General features: G+C 33.5%; 1 pseudogene; it reads left to right on the top strand.

Moving 5' to 3' along the window:
- Positions 1–20,065, top strand: part of LOC124974654 (coiled-coil domain-containing protein 138-like) — a 94,573-nt pseudogene that overhangs the window by 30,587 nt on the left and 43,921 nt on the right.

Below are 20,065 nucleotides of genomic sequence, written 5' to 3'. Positions count from 1 at the left end.
TACAATGTTCAGGTATGTTCCTATTATCCATATTTTTTCTAGTGTTTTGAGCATGAAGGGATGTTATATTTTGTCAAATGCTTTTTCTGCATCTTTTGAAATAACCATATGGTTCTTATCCATAAGTCTATTGACATGATGGATTATGTTTATTGATTTACGAATGTTGAACCATCCTTGCATTCCAGGGATGAACCCCACTTGATCATGGTGCACAATTTTCTGAATATGTTTTTGGATACAGTTTGCCAATATTTGTTAAGGATATTTGCATCTATATTCATCAAGGATGTTGGTCAAAAATTCTCTTCCCTTGATGTGTCTTTTCCTGGTTTGGCTATGAGGGTGAGATTAACTTCATAGAATAAGTTTTGTAGGGTACCCTCCTTTTCTATATTCTGAAATACTTTGAGAAGTATTGGAATGAGTTCTTCTTTGAAGGTCTTGTAGAACTTGGCTGAGAATCCGTCTGGTCCTGGGCTTTTCTTGGATGGTATATTTTTAATGGCTTCTTCTATTTCATTGCTTGATATTGATCTGTTTAATTTGTGGATGTCCTCCTGGTTCAGTTGGGAGGAGCATATGTCTCTAGAAATTTGTCAATATCTTCAGTAGTTTCTATTTTGTTGGACTACAGATTTTCAAAGTAGCTTCTCATTACATTCTGTATCTCAGTGGTGTCTGTTGTGATATTTCCTTTTGCATTGCATATTTAGTAATTTGAGTCTTCTCTCTCCTTCTCTTTGTGTGGCTAAGGGTTTGTCTATTTTCTTTACTTTCTCAAAGAACCAACTTTTTGTTTTGTCAATTTTTTGAATTGTTTCTTTTGTTACAATTTCATTGATTTCAGCTCGGATTTAAATTATTTCCTGTCTTCTACTACTTTTGCTGTTTTTCTGCTCTTCTTTTTCTAGGGCTTTGAGCTGTAATATTAGGTCATTTAATTGTTGTCTTTTCATCCTTTTCTAGAATGTGCTCCATGCAATGAATTTTCCTCTTAGTACCACTTTCATAGTGTCCCAGAGATTTTGATATGTTGTATCATCGTTCTCATTGACCTCTAAGAATTTTTTTATCTCCTCCCTGATGTTTTTTGTTATCCATGTTTCATTCAATAGCATATTATTTAGTCTCCAGGTGTTGGAGTAATTTCTCTTTTTTATTTTGTCATTGATTTCTACTCTCAGTCCATTACGATCTGATAGAACACAAGGCAGTATCTCTACTTTTTTGCATTTCCTAAGGGCTGCTTTGTGGCATAATATATGGTCTATTTTTGAGAAGGTTCCATGTGCTGCTGAGAAGAAAGTGAAACCACTCATTGATGGGTGGAATATTCTATATATGTCTATTAATTCTAGGTTTTTGATTGTGTTATTGAGTCTATGGTTTCTTTGTATTTTGTTTGGAAGATCTATCTAATGGTGACAGCGGTGCATTAAAGTCACCCAGAATTATTGTTTTGTGGTCTGTGTAATTTCTGAAATTGAGAAGGATTTCTCTGATGTAGAGTGATGCACCATTGTTTAGAGCATAAATACTTACTATTATTTTGTCTTCCTGATTTATGGTTCCTTTAAGCAGTATGAAATGTCCTTCTTTATCCCTTCTGACTAACTTTGACTTGAAGTCCACTTTATCTGATACAAGGATAGAAACCCCCACTTTTTTACTGAGTTCATGCGCGTGGTAGGTTTTTTCCCATCCTTTCACATTTAGTCTGTGGATGTCTTTTTATATGAGATGAGTCTCTTGCAGGCAGCATATTTTTGGGTCTTTCTTTTTAATCCATTCTGCCAGTCTATGTCTTTTGACTGATGAGTTTAGGCCATTAACATTCAGGGTTATTATTGAGATATGATTTGTATTTCCAGTCATTTGGCTTATTTTTGGTTTTTAAGTTGGCTTGATTTCTCCTATGAGTGGTTTTTCTCTAAGGTAGCTCCTCCCTTTGCTGATCTCCATTGTTGCCTTTCATTTCCTCCTCATGGAATATTTTCTTGAGAACATTCTGTAGTGCAGGGTTTCTATTTTTAAATTTTTTTAACTTTTGTTTATCATGGAAGGATTTTATTTCATCTTCAAATCTGAAGGTTAGTTTTGCTGGGTATAGGATTCTTGGTTGGCAACCATGTTCTTTCAGAGCTTGAAATACTTTGTTCCAGGCCCTTCTAGCTTTTAGTGTCTGGGTTGAGAAGTTGGCTATTATCCCTATTGGTCTCCCCTTATATGTAATCTGATGCTTCTCTCTTGTGGCTTTCAAAATTTTATCTTTATTTGGAATATTAGGCATTTTCATTTTAACATGCCTTTGTGTGGATCTGTTGTGATTTTGTAAATTCGGTGTTCTGTAAGCCTCTTGTATTTGATTTTCCATTTTATTCATCAGGTTTGGGAAATTTTCTGATATTATTTCATTGAATAGTTTGTTCATTCCTTTGGTTTGTATCTCTGTGCCTTCCTCAATCCCAATAATTCTTAAATTTGGTCTTTTAATGATGTCCCATAGTTCTTGGAGATACTGTTCATGATTTTTTACCATCTTCTCTGTTTGGACAACTTTATTTTCAAGATTAAATATTTTGTCTTCATTGTCTGACGTTCTGTTTTCCAAGTGGTCTAGACTTTGGTGATGCTTTCCACTGAGTTTTTTATTTGGTATTTGGTTTATTGTTTCCTTCATTTCAAGGATTTCCACTTTTTTTTTTTTTGAGAATCTCTATCTCTTTGTTGAAGTGATCTTTTGCTTCCTGCAGGTGCTCTTTCAGCTTATTGGTATTATCATTCATTGTCTGCCTTTGTTCTCTAATCTCATCCTTTGCTTCATGAATCATCTTAATCATGTATAATCTGAAGTCCTTTTGTGACATTTCTTGTAACATACTGCCATTGGATTCTATTAATATAGAATCTAGATTTGTTTGGATCATTTTCTTTCTTTGTTTTTTCATGTTGTTTATGTATCTTCCCCTCTAGCAGTGCAGATCTGGGGTATTGAAGATTTCCCCCTAAAGGCTTATAGTGGTCCTATAGGTTTCCAAAACCCTTTCTTTAATGGGAGATCAATATTAGCAGTGCCCAAATCAGACACTATGCAATAGTAGACCAAATAGCCCCTATGGGGACAATAAAAATATTGTCATAGTAAACATAATGAGTTCAAGTATTATCTTCAGTAAAACAAACAGGTTTGCAATAAGGTCTGCAGTTTCTAATGGAGGACAAAGAGGATGCAGAGGGATGTAGAATGTGGCTGTTAATGTTATAAGAAATGAATATACAGAAGTTCTAGAAAATAGAAAGGGTGAGAGTGTAATCAAAAGAAATCAGATGTTAGCATGCAATAAAGGAGAAAGAGACTCTGAGGGATCAGGCAAACTAAAGGAAAAGAGAGCAAGAAAAGGAAAGAAGTAAAAACTTAATTTTTTTCAATAAGGAGAAAAAAGAAAATCTACAGTATAACAGTCATATAGTAATGAAACCTCCCAGTGTTCAGTAGTCTAATGCCTGAGAGGTACCTGACAGTGAGCTTCAAGCCTCCAGCAGGCTTCTCAGGATGGAATTTGCCCCACCTAAAGATCGGAGCTACGGCTTCCAGGATTATCCAAGTTGGCTGCTCTGAATTTGAAATGTGTTGGCAAATGGGGAGCTGCAGCTCTGGGGTGGACGTGGTCAGCTGGAGGTCCTGGAGGTTGGATGTAGTTGGTTCAGCAGGGTTCCTGGAGGTCCAGTGTGTTTGGTGTGGTTGTGGGATCCTGTATGCCGGGTGCAATCAGTCGGCCTGGGGTCCCGGTGATATGGTGCCGTCAGTTAGTCTGGGGATCCTGGCAACAGGCAGCAGTCAGTTGATGTGAGGGCCCCAAAGGCAGGGAGTGATAGGTCTGGCTGAGGTATCCTGGAGATAGGGCTCAGTTAGTCCAGTCAGGGGTCCTATGGGTCCTGACTGTTGTCTCAAAATGGCAGCAGCCACATGTAATCAAACCTACAGGTACTGTAACAGTGAACTTCCTTGCAAAAGCAGGCAGCTGGTGCTGCACTGGTGGTCAGCGATCAATTTGCTGACTGTTGTCAGACGATGAGGACGTGAACCTCATGTGTTGGGTGATGGATAGGTGTAAGACAGGTGACAGACAAGCAAGAGGCAGGCAAATGGTGGATGATAGATGCCTGACAGTGAGCAATCTGCACTCAAAAAAGGCATTGATATGCTGGCAGAATCTAGGTCATCACAGCAGACAAATGGGGTAAACACCAGGGGAATGATAAGCAGCAAAAACTGCCTCACCAAGAAACAGATATCCTCTGCTTGAAACCGGAGTTACAGAGTGACAAGGAATGCAGCCTCCCTCTAGTCCACCATCTTGGATCTCCCCAAGGTGGTTGTTTTTCAAATGCCCAAACTGGAGGTGGGGTGTTGGGATTGGTGAGAATCACAAGACATCCAAAGAAACAAGGACATTAGTTCAATCAAATGAACAAAAAACATGTTCCAGATACTGAATGTAAGGAAATGCAGATCTCTGAAGTTTCTGAAAATTTAAAAACTCTCTTAAATATACTCAGTGGATTAAAAGAGAACACAGACAAAACAAAATTGGGCAAATGATGTATGAACAAAGTATCAGCAAAAGGATGGAAATTCTAAGAAAGGATCTGTTTCAGTCAGCTTTTTTACCACTGTGACCAAAAGACCTGATGAGCAATTTTAGAGGAGGAACATTTTAATTGGCACTCAAAGTTTTCAGAGGTCTCAATTCATGGATAGCTGACTGCAATGTTCTGGGCCTGAGGTAAAGCAGAGCATCATGGTTGAAGGGTGTGGAGGAGGCAAACTTCTCAGTACATAGCAATCAGGAAGCAGAGAAATCTCCACTCACTGGGGGGAAAAATATACCCCAAAGGAACACCCCCAGTGACCTACCTCCTTCTTCAGTCATATCCCAAGTGCCTACAATCACCACTCAGTTAATCCATCCAAGTGGATTAATATATTGATTAGGTTAATGCTTTTAAAACCCATATTGTTTCACTGCTAAACATAGTTGTATTGCCTTACACATACTTTTTTGGGGGGGATACTACATATCTGAACATAATAGGAATACAATGTCTGATATGAGAAATGCACTATTAGACTTGATCAAACAAAAGAAAGCATCAGCAAACTTGAAGACAGGTCATTAAAATGAACTAAGAATGGTAAAAGAAAAAACAGAAGAAAGATAACTTAAAGGGCTCATGTGATACCATCATTTGGACCAATGCACAAAATATGGGAGTCACAAAAAAGAAGAGAGAGGGAGAAGGGACAGAGAGCTGTTGTAGAACTAATGGCTGAGGAGTGCTTTCTCTGAGGAAAGAAATAGGCATCCAAATTCAAGAAGCTAAACACACTCCAGCTAAGAAGCCCAGAGAACTACATCAAGACACAATAAAATCAAATTTTCAAGTCAAAGACAAAAGGATCTTAAAAGTCAAAGACAAAGTTGCAAGAGAAAAGTAACTTGTCACACACAAAGAAATCTGTGTAAGAATTTTATCAGATTTTCAGCAAAGCCCTTGCAAGCCAGAAGACATTAGAATAGCACATTCCAAGTGTGAAAGTAAAAAAAAAAAAAACAAAAAAACAAACAAACAAAAAAACCCTGACAAACAAAGTATACTTTATTCAGTGAAGTTGTTCTTCAGAAATAAGGGAGAAATTAAGTCTTTCTTGGATAAACAAAAACTTTAGAACTGCCCAACAAGAAGTTCTAAAGGGAATCCTTTAAGTTGAAATGTAAGTACATTAGACATCAAATATAAAACCATATGAAAACAAAGTTCTCTGGTAAAGGTAAATATGTGGACAAATATAGTAAGTAACTGTATTGTAATTTTGGTGCAAAGCATGTACTCTGAAAATGATAGAGGATTATTGAAAGAAATTAATCCTTATCTGTATGTTTTGAATTTATATTGTTTCATCCCATGTACAAAGCTGTTTTTTTCTACAAATTTTTTTTGTTTTGTTTGCATTGGGGGGGTGTAAAGGGAAGCAGAATATTTTATGAGTTTTGCTTCAGTGACTTTAGTACAAATTAAAAATCCTAAACTCTGGTTAAAATAAAATAAAATAAAAAGTTCTAAATAATGAACAGACATGATCAGGAAGATAATATTCTTAAGATGCCAGTACTCCTCAATTTAATCTACAGCATCATTATATTCTTTATCAAAATCCAAGCTAGCTTCTTTGCAGAAATTGAAAGGGAAGTCCTGAAATTCATATTGAATTGTTGTTGACCCAGAATATCAACATCATGTTTAGAAAAGAAGTATACACTCTTCCTATTTTTAAAATTAACTACAGCACTATAGTAGTGAATAGAGTGGTACTGGCTTGAGGTTGGACATACTGATCAGTGGACTAGAGTCAAGTCAGTAGTGAATCTTAATGTTTACAAGGATTTATTTTTGTCTTAGTACTAAAAGAGTTCAGAGAGAAAAGGATAAATTTTCAAATAATGATGCTGGAACATCTGGATGACGGCATAAAAAGAATGATGTTACACTCCTGCCTTAAACCATATATTAAAAACCTACTGAAATTCATCAAAAGTCTCAATGTGTAAAGAGGTTAAAGTATAAAACTTGGAAGAAAACATGTAAGTAAATATTTGTGACCTTGGATCTGGCAGTGTTTTCTTAAGTATAACAAAAAGCATACGCAACTAAAGAAAAAAACTAACAGAAGAATGGGACTTTTGAAAATAAGAATCTTCTGTGCTTCAAAAGATATCAAGAGCTGGGGTTGTAGCTCAGTGGAAGAATGCCTAGCATGTGTGAGGAACTGGGTTCCATCCTCAGCACCACATATAGATAAATGAAGGTACATCAACAACCAAAAATATATTAAAAAGAAAAGATATCAAGAAAATTAAAAAAGATAATCCACAGAATATAAAAAATATTTTCAAATTACATATTGAATAAGGGACTTCCATTCTGAGTATTAAAAAAATGAGCAATAAAAATGCTCAATATACCCAATGAACTTGAATAGACATTTATGTATAAGAGATGTATAAATGGTCAACAAGCACATTAAATAGTACTCACCATTATTAATCATCAGGGAAATGTAAATGGAAACCATGATATACCACTTCACACTTTCCAGGATGGCTTATATAAAAAAAGCCACATGATTATAGATTTGAAGAAATTGAAACTCATACACAGTGCTAATAAGATTATAAAATGGTATAGCTACATAGAGAGATAGTGCAGTTGCTCATTCAAAAGAGGTTTTTCAGGTTATCTTATAACTCAGCCATTATACTAGGTGTGTGGTAAAGAAAAATGAAGGCATTTGTAGACATATGTACATGATTGTTCATAGTAACATGACTTATAATAGCCAACAAGTAGAACTAGCCCAAATATCAACCAACTAATAATCAATAGATTTTTTATATCTATTGTAGTGGATTACTGAATGTATAATAATATTACTATTATTGAAAAGGAATGAAGTTTTATGCTTGTGAATTTTAGCATTATGGAAATTCCTCAGAAAACTTAGAATAAACACACCATTTGACCCAGCTATCCCACTCCTGCATTTATACCCAAAGTACTTAAAATTAGCATGCCACAGTAATTCAGTCACATCAGCATTTATAACTGATCAATTTGCAATAGCTAGATGGTGGAACCAAACTAGATGCCATTCAATAGACGAATGGATAAAGAAACTGTGGTATATATACAACATGGAATGTTATTCAGCCATAAAGAAGAATAAAATTTGCAGATAATTGAATGGAATTGGAGAATATCATGCTAAGTGAAATAAGCCAATTCCCAAAAACAAAGGCCAAATGTTTTCTTTGATAAGTGGATGATGATATGTAATGGGGGAGGGGGGCTATAAGAGAAGAATGGAGTAACTTTGGATTGTTCAGAGGGGAAGGGTGGAGAGGTGGGGCAGGAAAGATAGTGAACTGAGACAGACATCATTACCCTATTTACATGTATGATTACACAAATTTTGTGAATCTACATCATGTACATAGAAATGAAATGTTGTACCCCATTCATGTACAATGAATCAAAATAGTCTTTAAAAAATACATGAATTTTGAAAACATTATGATAAGTGAAAGAATTCATTCACAAAAGACCATATGGTATGATTCCATTTGTATGAAAAGTCAAGAAAAAAGCTATAGACAGAAAGTAGTTAGTGGTTGACTGGGAGACTTGGGGTCATGTGTTGGGATGATGCTAATGGTGAGATTATTTTTGGAGTTGGAAAATGTTCTAAAACTGGTTGTGGTGGTGGGTTGAACAATTTTATTAATATTCTAAAAATTTAACTGGATTATACAGTTTAAAAGTTTGTTGTGGGTGAATCAGATACTGAATGCAAATCCATTTACTCACCTCTGGTAAAGTCGATAAGTGAATCATGAACAATTAATTGGAGGGAGGAAAAAGATTTATTCTGTAAACCAACAAAACTGAGAAGATGGTAGACTACTACCCCAAAAGATCATCTTGACACAAGTTTCAGACCCCATTTATCTTTAGACAAGGAGAAAAGAAGGGGTGGTCTGGTTAGGAATGGATCAACAAGTGGGAACTTCTAGGCACAAGTTTAATGGTCTGGAGTTGGATATTGCAAAATCTGGCAGTTGGAAATCTGTTCATCATGATGCCCCTGTAAAACTTAAAATATCTTAGTTACCATTTTCTTATTGCCTTTGGTGTTGAAATGGGAGGAGAGACATTAGGGAAATTTTGGGCAAATCAACCTTTTACTACCAGTTCTGAACAAGCATTTCTTAAGCTATGTGTAGAGTTGAACAGAAACAATCTGATCCAAAAATTAAGGTAGCAAAGGGGACAGATAAAATGTAAAGGCAAAATTGCCAGACTTTTCACCCTGCTTAGTCACCCTTTGGACAACTGCATAGGCCCAAGTGAACAGTTAGTGCTTTTCTTTTTTTTTTTTTTTAGTCATAAATGGACACAATGCCTTTGTTTATTTCTATGTGTTGCTGAGGCTAGAACACAGTGCCTCACATGTGCTAGTCAAGTGCCCTACCACTGAGCCACAACCCTAGCCCAATAGTTAGTTCTTTGGACAAAAGCAGCTTTCAAGTCCTTGAAAGGGAATATAGGCAACCATTATCTTCATAAACCCACATGTCACAGGTATTATCTAGAGCAGAGATTAGTGAAAGACTAATAATATATTGATCAGCTCTGTGATTTGACCTTCAAAATTGGTGATATTTAAAGTCAACTGGAAGTAAGTAAAGCTGGAGAGATTATTTAGATTTTTCCTCAGTTACAAATTGTGTCTCAAAAAAGTTATTGCTAAAAAACCCACTACCACAACCAAAAAAGTAATACCAGGGCTACATGGTGCTCTTGGTCTTTGTGTCTCCTAAGTCTCTATATTTTGGACACTTTAACATCTCCTTTCCCCCCTCCTCATGTTTTATGTTATTATGTTGAAGAGTCTGAATTTGTTGAATATCTTCCAGGCTTTATTATTTTAAATGCTTCCTTGTAGAGTTTTGTAACCTGTTTCCTGGAAGGAATGTTTTATATTCAGTCACATATGAAAATGAGATGGGAGAGTTTAACGCATAAGATTTTATTGAGATTGTGATCTTAACAGAGTATGTGGTTATCAAAATGCATTTATTCATGAAAGTATCCATAAAAGTACTATTTGGACATTTTTCAATTTATGAAATGTTCTGTAACTATTTTTTGTTTGAGGTTTTATTGTATGAATTATAGGAAATGCTACCTTAACACTAGTAGGAAGCCAGTGAAGAACATTGAGGGAGAAAATAGTATCAGGTTTATTTTTTCAAAGGATTGTTCTGACTGTTACATGGAGGTAGGATTGGAGTCAATCACATGTCTGTGGTGGGAGAATAATTAAGAAACCTTAAGTAATTAAGGTAAAATAAGGTAGCAATTTGGATTGGGAGGTTGGTTATAGAATTAGAACTGGACTATAATGAAAGGAGATAAAATTGATGGGACTTGTTAATGAATTCCATGTAAGAATTGGAGTCAAAGTTGACTTTCAGGTTTATGACTTTTGCAACTGTATGAGTGTTGATAGCAGTAACTCAGAGTAGGAACTATTGTGGGGGGGAATCTTGGAATGTAGGGGAATCTGACAAGTTTCTTTTGGATATGTTGAGTTTGAGATGACTTTGAAACAGCAAAATGGATTGTGTCTAGAAGCTATTGACATGAGAGACCCAGAACTCTTGGAGAGGTTTGATATGTTTATATATATATATCAGTCATCAATTTATAGTAGCTAATATTGAATCTTGAGTAACTCAAATATTTAACAGTCAGGCAAATGAGAATAAATAAGCAAAAGAGACTGGTAAGTAGTAGTCAGAGAAGTAGAAGGGAAACCAGGAGAAATTGATGTCACCAAATCTGAAGAGGGAGAGTATTTCAAAAGGAGGAAGTACCACATCTTGCCTCAAGAGATCAAATATGTACTTTGAAACTAAGATTTATTTTCATAACTTATTAGTCATGTCTGTGGTTCTATATATGATTTCTTATCCTAGATTTGTTTTACTTAATTTATCAGTAATGTGTTTCTATTTTCTCATTGTAGTTTTTTTTTTTTTTTGTACCGGGAATTGAATTCAGGGGTAATTGACCACTGAGTCACATCCCCAGCCCTATTTTGTATTTTGTTTAGAGATAGGGTCTCACTAAGTTACCTCATGCTTTGCTTTTGTTGAGGCTGGCTTTGAATTCAGGATCCTTCTTCCTCATCTCCCAAGCTGCTGGGATTACAGGCACACACCATTTGTATTCTTTTATGATATTCTCAGTCAGATGCAGATACATGAGAAAGCAGAGAGGCTCAGAGGAAAAAAAAACAAGAGTTTATATATTCACAGGTCTTAGAGACAGAAGGCACTGCAGTTTATGCAGAGATACATGAGAGACACCAGAGTGGTCAAGAGGTGGAAGACAGAAATAAAGGGAAAGCATTAGAAAGGAAAGACTAGGCAGGGTGAATAGGAGTGGCTAGTTAGAATAATTTTCCTAAGGAATGGATCACACAGAGGAGGTTTGAATCTGGATTGGTTAGATCAAAGGCATTTTCAAGTATGCTTTTTGTTGTCTCTAAGAATTGGCTAGATCATGGAGAGGCAGTCTTTCCCCAGCTAGAAGGCCTTTTTAAAGATATTGAAACATCATAATACATATACAGAAAATAAGTATACATACAATACATTCATAATCTTTAGTCCACTGGATGTAAAGTTAACTTAAAATTTCCCTGTTAACCATTAAGATATTTCCAGGTTTATGCTGTTATAATAAATATCTTTGTACATGTGGTTTTGCAGGGGTATATTTTAGGTGATTTCTTAGATTGACTAAAATTCCAGAAGTAGTGTTATTTTATCAGAGTATTAGGATATATCTTTATGGTCTTTAAAGTCATTTAACAAAATGACCTACTTTTGAAGCAAAGGTCATTAGCATCTTTTTAAGTTTTTAAATTATTTTTACAAATTGACATTAATTATGATAATATAGATGTGTAAAAAGAAAGTAAATATTACTCAAGTTATTAAAATCCATCTGTAAATAGTTTTAGAAAATATACTTTCACATATCTTTTTCAATATGAATTTAAATAAACATTTTATATAAGTTGGATTCTTTATTATGCTTGTTATGGAATATTCTATGATAATAAGAATAAGCATAGGTTATCATTTTTAAAGGATATATGTTTATTTTATCATTTAAGCTTCAAAGAGTGTGTGTATTAAGGTAAAGCTTTATAAATCCCTTGATATGCTATTGCTTGATGAGAGCAAATATGCATACTTAAGTTTTTTCAGGGGATAGTAACTGGGGATTGAGCTATATGCCCAGACATTTCTGCTTTTTATTCTCCCAACAGGCTCTCACTGTGTTGCTTATAGCCCCACTGAGTTGCTGAGGCTGCCCTTAACTTGCAATCCTCTTGCTTCAGCCTCCCAGATCACTGGGATTCAGGCCCTTGCATTGCACCCAGTACATACTTAAAATTTCAGGTGCACATTGCCAAATTCTGTAGCATATGGGGATTTTGGGATATTTTTATTAGAAATTATTTTTTCTTCAGTTAATTTTTGGAAAATTTGGTAGTTAGTTCCAGACATCTAAAACTGCTGCTTTTACCTATGATGACAGAGAAGCTACAGTGGATGCCATTTGTGAATGCCAAACTTCATGAGCCTTTTGTAAAATTTATATATTGGTCTCTATGGCAGCTAGATGGTGGAACACAGGTAAATGAATATAGAAACTTATTTTCAGATAATACTTCAATTAGTTTTAGTTTCCTTGATTTTGTTTATATATATAATCTTCTGTATTTATAAAATGTCTTGCAGAGATTTTGATAAGAATAACATTAAACTTGTATATCAAATTGAGAATTGACCTTTTATTGTGTTGCATCTTCCAATTTATGAACACAAATCATCTCACTTATTTAGAACTTTAATTTCTTTCATTGGCACTGTAGTTTTCTGCATAGAATTCCTCTTTATGAGTTTTCAGCTGAGTATTTAATTTTTATGTGATTTTAATTAGCATTAATTTAAATTTTGATGTCCATATGTTTGTCAATAGCATATAACAATATAATTGACATTTTTGTTGTTTATTTTGTGTCCTATGACATAGACCTTAGTAGTTTTAGAAATTTCTTAACAGACTTCTTGGGATTTTCTACATAGATAGTCATGTTACCTCAAATATAAACACGGTAGCTTTTGTTTTTGCTTTCCTTTTTAATATGTATACCTTTAGTCCCTTTTCATGATTTATTGCATTGGCTAGAATTTCTAGGACTATACTGATTGTACATGGTGGTGAGAGCAAATATCTTTGCCTTGTTCTCAACCTTAGGGGGCACCATTTAGTCTTTTGTCATTAAGTAAACATTAACATAGTAGTTTTATAGATGATTTTTTAAAATTTGCATTATTTCTCCTCATTTCCTATTTTTCAGAGGTTTTATTATGAATGGGTTTATTATTGAATTTTTTTCAAATGAATTTTTTATATTGATTGGTAAGGTCATAAAATGTTTTTCATCTTTAACTGCTTAATATGGTAGATTACATAGATTTTTAAGCATTGAAACAGCTGTGCATCCCTGACATAAACCCGATTTGGTTGTGATGTTTAATTCTTGCTTATTGATGGATTCTATATGTTTGTATTTTGTTAAGGATTCTTCATTTACATTCATGAGGAATATTGGTCTGTGGTTTTCTTTGTTTTGAGCTTTGGTTTTGTATCAGGGTAATGTTACATTTATAAAAATGGTAATTATCTCATCTGGAAGAAATTTTGTAGAGTTAGTGTTAATTCTTTAAATACTGAGTAGACTTCTGCAAGTGAATAATTTGGACCTAGAGTTTTCTTTTTTGGGGGGAGTTAATTTTTAATTTATTTTTCTTAATAGTTATAGGACTATTCTAATTATATAATTATACAATTATACTTATATAACTCATATTAGTGACTTGTAGTTTGTGCTTTGTGAGGAACTGAACCATTTTGTCTACACAAATATATTTGTGTAGAGTTTATCACAATATTATCTTTTTGAAATCTTCAGTGCCTATAGTGATAGCCCTATTTTATTCCAGATATGGAAATTGGGTTTTCTTTTTTTTTCCCTAGAAGTTTGTCTTTTTCATTGTTCTTTCAGAAGATTATCTTTTCTTTTGTTGATTGTTTTGTCATTTTTTTTGTTCTCAATTTTGTTGATTTCTTCATGGTATTATATTCTTGCTTCTCCTTGCTCTGAGTTTATTATGCTCTACCTTTTCTAGGTTACTGAAGTGAAAACTTATTGATTCAAGAATTTTCTCTTTAAATATATACATTTATTAATTTGTGCTATTTTTCCACCCATTCTGCATTAATCATGTCCTACAGATTTTGATATGTTTTATTTTCATATCATGACACATTAATTATTTAGTCTGTTATAGGTTTTTCTGTTCTTCAGGTTTGGTTGTTTTGTTGATAATCATAAGTTGTTTTATATCCTCATTGATATTTTATCTAGTTCTATCAATTGTTAAGAGGTGGTTTTGAATACCTCAAAATGTATAATGCATTCTACTGTCATGTGCAACTAATTAGAGCAAATAAAATTTTAAAAAATTGAAAAAATAAGTCTCTAGCATTAGTAGTAAATTTGTGTTTCTTCTGTTATTTCCATCCATTTTTATCTCACATAATATATCTCTGTTGCTCAGTCCATATACATTTAGTATTGTTTGGTCTTCTTGATAGATTGACCCTTTTATTTTTATATAAAGTCCTTTTTTGGTCATTTTCTTTGCCCGTGAAATCACTTTAATTGATATTAATATAAGCATTTCTGCTCTCATTTGATTCATTTTCTCATAATATATATTTTTCCATTTTTTTTACTTTTGACCTGCATACATTCTTATACTTGAAATGAGTTTTTGAAGGCAGCATAGGATTGGGTTATGTTTGTAAATCAGTTTTGTCAATCTTTGTATTTTATTTGGTATTTAATTTGTACATGGTAGGGTTTAAACTGTCACCTTATTTCTTGTTTTGTCTGTTATTCATTTTTTTGGTTTCTTTTTTCTACTGTCTTGTGGGTTACTAGAACATTTTTTAGAATTCCATTTTCACTTATCTATTTATCTATAATCTTTTGGTATCTCTCTCTCTCTCTCTCTCTCTCTCTCTCATGCTGGGGATTGAACCCAGGGCCTTGTGCTTGTGAGGCAAGCACTATACCAACTGAACTTTGTCCCCAGCCCCCAAGGGGTATATCTCTTTGTTTAGCTTTTTTAGTAGTTCTTGGTATAATATTATATATGAATCACTTATTATTCTAATCAGTACCATCATTTTACCAGTTTTGAGTAAAATAGATAGAGATGCCATTTCTTAACCTCCCTCATCTAAAATATATTCATGCTAAATATTTCTTCTGTAGCTGGGCATGATGATCTATGCCTGTAATCCCAGAGTGGACTTGAGAGATTGAGGCAGAAGGATCTTGAGTTCAAATGCAACCTAGCAACTTAGTAAGACCCTGTCTTTAACAAAATATAAAAGAAAGGCCTGGGGATCTGGCTAGGTGGTTAAGTACCCCTGGCCTGATACAAAAAAAAATTGTTAAAAAGAACTGCATGAGACAATGTTATTGTTTTTTCTTCACCCATCAAACAGGTTTATAAACTCAAGAAGAGAATAAGAGTATACTGTATATTTTTGTTCTTTGTGTTCTTCTTCCTGATATTCTTTTAGTCTTTCCTTTCTGCTTAAAAGAACTTTATTTTTTAGAGTATATCTGCTGATGACAGATCCTCCTGTTTTCTTCATTTTAACATCCTGATTTTCCTTTCATTTTTGAAGAATATTTGCACTGTGAATTGGATTTTGGGTGAGAGGCCTTTTTTTTTTTGCTCCAACCTTTGGATATTTAGAAATGTGCCAGTTCCTTCTCACCTCCATGGTTTCTGATAAGAAATTTATTGTCATTTGGGTTATTTTCCCCGTACATGTAATATAGAGTATCATTTCTCTTTCTCCTTTTTTTTTTTTTGCTACTTTTCATAAGTTTGACAATGATAGGTCTTAGTGTTGGTCTCTTTGGATTTATTTTCAGAATTGTTCAGCTTCTTTAATCTCTACGTGTATTTTTTGCCATGTCTGGGATGTTTTTAACCATTGTTTCTCAAGTATTTTTTTAGCTACCTGATTTTGCTTTCCTTTGAGGACTCTATAACATGGCTATTAAATTTCTTGTTACACTCTTAATTTCTCAACATCATATTTATTTGCTTTTCAGTTTAGTTTGGGTGTTGAGATTAACTGTTTTCTGTTTCTTTACTTTCTATTTAACTAATTCTTTCTCTATCCCCTCCATACTGATGCCCAGGCTGTGTTTATTATTATTGTGTTCTTTTTATTTCCAGTTCTAAAATTTCCACATGATTTTTCTTCTATATTTAAATTTGGTAAGACTTTCAGTTCTTCAATGAGATTTTCTAACAGTGTTTATAATTGCTCATTTTATCAGAGCTGTGTTAAATTCTTTGTTGGATAATTGTAATATTTTGTCATATATTGGGATTGGCAAGTATTGATTCTCTTTTTACATTTGGTTTTGAGACTTCCCTTATTTTTGGTGTGGTGAGTGTACATTTGGTTTTGAGACTTCCCTTATTTTTGGTGTGGTGAGTGTACATTTTCAGCCAATATTGGTTGCAGATATTGGTGAAGCCTCAACAATAATTTAAAAAAAAAAAAATTTTTGTGGTTTTTTTAGTTTTTTTCTATTAAAGAGAAATAGTGTCCACACACTTATTTGAAAAGTAAAGAACAATTTATTTTCCTATTATAAAAGTAGTATAAAGCATTAGAAATTTTTTAAACAAAAATAAGTAGAATTCCTTAATCTTGTCATTTTAATATTTTTACTATACTAGTCTTGAAATATTTAATTTTAAATTGAGATTTTAAATCTCATGTATTACTTTTTCCTAATGATATTATACTCTTATTAGCAATGTATTTGAATTAGATTACACAGCTTGTACCACCCAGTCATTTGGCATTTGATACTCACAAAATCTCAGTATATCTGTTTGTAAGTTAAAAGTTGAAGCTTGTTATGTACATTGCAGGATCAATATTGAGTCAGGAATTGTTAACAATTCCCCTTTCAGAGGCAGGTAACTACTAGAAACTCAGTGACATGGAATTGAAGAATTAGAATCATAGCAAGGAAAATTTTAGTTTTTTCTTAGTCTCGTTTAGCAAAACATACTCTGCAGCAGTCTGAAATGGTTTTCCTTCATTTGATTCTTTGTGAACTTATGGAATACTAGTAGATTCTTTTATTTTAGAGGTAATTTTTTCTATGTCATTAGTCCTATTTTGCCTATTTTCTTGTTTCAGTTTGTTCTCCATGGGAATTTTCTGATTCAATTCTAGTGTTTTAATCTTTTGAAATTGTTCACTTTTCAGAGTCACTGAGGACATTTATAGTCAGATTAGACTGAAAACAGTAAGATTAGAGATGGTCTTTTCCTAACCAAATACAGTAAGATACACCTGAGAAACTGATAGTCAGTGATGGTGGAGCAATGGTGAACAGAGAACAGGGCAGTTCACTTCTCTTCCTTTGATGATTCTCTCTTCCAGAAATATAGCTTCATCTTATGTTTTTACATATTTTAGAAAAATACACATACTTAAGATTCTTTTCAGTTGAATGTAACCTTCCAGTCTTGCATGTTTTCAATTGCTTTATTTTTTTAATTAACAGGAAATCCATTTACTTTTAGTTCATTTATTTGATTGCAGTATTTAAAATAAATGTTTTCTGAGCATGAGCAAATACACTAAGATTGTACATATTTTTAATAGCATTCAACTATGACATAAACATTGAGAAGACTGGGTGAAGATATATTTAAAAGAGTGGTAATTAAAGGAATTCAGGATAATTCTTCAGAACATTCTATGGAAAATAAACCAAAGATAGATGCTCTCTTCAAGAACTCCAATTTGCCATTGAGATTTTTGTCAACCTTAATTGTTCTCAAGAGAGTCACTCAAGGTAAGCTTTCAAGCATGCTTACAGAATAATTATTAGTAACTAGGAGAGATAACCATATATTAAAGCAATTATTTTATAATCAAATATGTTTTAAATTTTCAGCATGAGATTTTGGCTTATTTCATAATGGTGCCACATTATTTAAAATTAAATTTTATTTGATGAGAACAAAGTCTTTTGTATTGTTTCTTCTTCCCAGAAGCCTGTTTTGATCCTCTTAAATAATGTTCTAATAGCACCCTTCACTTAAAATTGTTGGGTTATTTGCCACATAAATTGGCAAATAAAATAAAATAGATTTTTTTTATTTTCTGCTAGACAACAAAGTTGGCAAACTATAGTTTATACAGCATATGAGGTCTACCATCTGTTTTGTTAATAAAATTTTCTCATACAGCCATGCTTGTTCGTAATGTCTTATCTGTGACTCTTATTGCCTTTGAACAGCAGAGATGAGTAGTTGGCAACAGAGACTGTGTAGCCTCTAAAATTTATAAAATTATTACCTGACCCTATACCAAAAAAGCTTATCAATCCTGCACTAATTAGCTTACTGAGGATAAAAACTTATTTTGTTTATCCATCCATACATAGCATAGTGCTTGGTGTATAAGAATGAATTTATTGATATATGAAGAAATGAATCAATTAAATATAATGCTACATGCACAAAACCTTGGCTCAATCCCCAGAAGTGCAAAGGAAAGAAGAAATGGAGGAGGTGGCAAAAGAGAGAGAAAGAATGAAATGCTTCATCTAAAGATGACCATAATTTTTTCTTCCATTACTAGGGATTGAAACCAGGTGTGTTCTATCACAACCCTTTTTATTTTTTATTTAAATACAGTATCTCACTAAGTTGCCATCTTGGCATCAAATTTGTGATCCTCCGGTCTCAGCCTCCTCAGTTGCTGGGACTTACAGGTGTGCAGCTTAATTATATGTAATGTCAACTTAATTGATATACTTTAAATTATTACCTGTAACCAGTTGTCATTCTAAATCATTAAGAGAATTTTTGTTAAAGTGAGTAATGCCAGTGTAGTCAAGCAATAAATATATCAGTTTTATATCTATTGTGTTTGCTAAATTATATGACCCAGAATGGTTGTTTCTTTAAATGGGCAATGACAATAATTTAATTTGGCTACTTTATCTGAAGTTTGTTCTGTGTCATTACTCCCAGTGATAAGTGAACTAATGAAAAAAAAAGTCATAATTCTGCCTTCTTAGTTATTTTTGCTTGGTTTCTGCTCTCAAAATTATGATAGACTGGTAACTGTTTGAAAGATCACTTATGAACCAGGCATGGTGGTTCATGCCTGTAATCCCAGCAACTCAGGAGACTGAGGCAAGAGGATCACAAATTTGAGGCAGACTCAGCAACTTAATAAGACCCTCAGTAACTTAGCAAAACCCTGTCTCAAAATTAAAAAGGCATGGACATATTCAGTGGTAAAGTGTCCTGAGTACAATCCCTAGTATCAAAAAAAAAAAAAAGAAAAAGAATAGAAAGGCACAATTAGCCCAAAGTAAAGTTTACTGCAGGCCTACTTCAAGAACTTATGTGTTTCCATGCACACATAGATGAATAAAGTTTTATCAGACCATAGCCACAGTTTTAAACATGTACATGTTCATCAGAGATCCAATAAGGTTGATATCAGAAATTCAGTGCCACATTAGTACAAGAAAAAAATTTAACCACTAATAATTTAATTAAGAAAATTCAAAATCATTTATCAACATATAGCATAGTTTGATAAACTGTCATGTTCATTCTTGATAACTGTAAAAAGGCAAAAATACAGTAAGGAATATTTATTTAAAATGGGGAAATAACAGAAGGGAATTATGTGCTCCTTGTCACCATTTTTGTTCAGTACATTATTGGACATTCTGATCATCTTTAAAGAGTCTTGAAGTATGACAATTAGAAAACAGTAGAGAAAACTCTGAATTCAAGAATGCTTATGTATAAAGCATAAAATAACCAATAAAAGATCCAGTGAGGGGCTGGGGTTGTGGCTGGGGCTGGGGTTGTGGCTCAGTGGTAGAGAAGTTGCCTAGTATGTGTGAGGCACTGGGTTCAGATCTCAGCATTACATATAAATAAATGAATAAAATAAAGGTCCAACAACTTCTTAAAAATATATATTTTAAAAAGAGCCAATAAAAGGAAAGAGGTATAGCTAAAATGCCAACAAAGGAGATAATAAACACCTTAATTAAAATGTTATTAAGGTTGATTGGATGACCAAGTAACCTTCAGAGTGATTAAGTGGTCTTATTATCAAGAAAACATCATAATCCTTTATGTACCAATAACATGAAGCAAAACCTGATAGAACTGAAAGAACAAATGGTTGCTTTTTAATT

Source organism: Sciurus carolinensis, unplaced genomic scaffold, assembly GCF_902686445.1.
Source record: "Sciurus carolinensis unplaced genomic scaffold, mSciCar1.2, whole genome shotgun sequence".
Classification (NCBI taxonomy): Eukaryota; Metazoa; Chordata; class Mammalia; order Rodentia; family Sciuridae; genus Sciurus; species Sciurus carolinensis.
The sequence above is the reverse complement of the archived record's forward strand: the minus strand, read 5'-3'. Positions and strand labels throughout refer to the sequence as shown.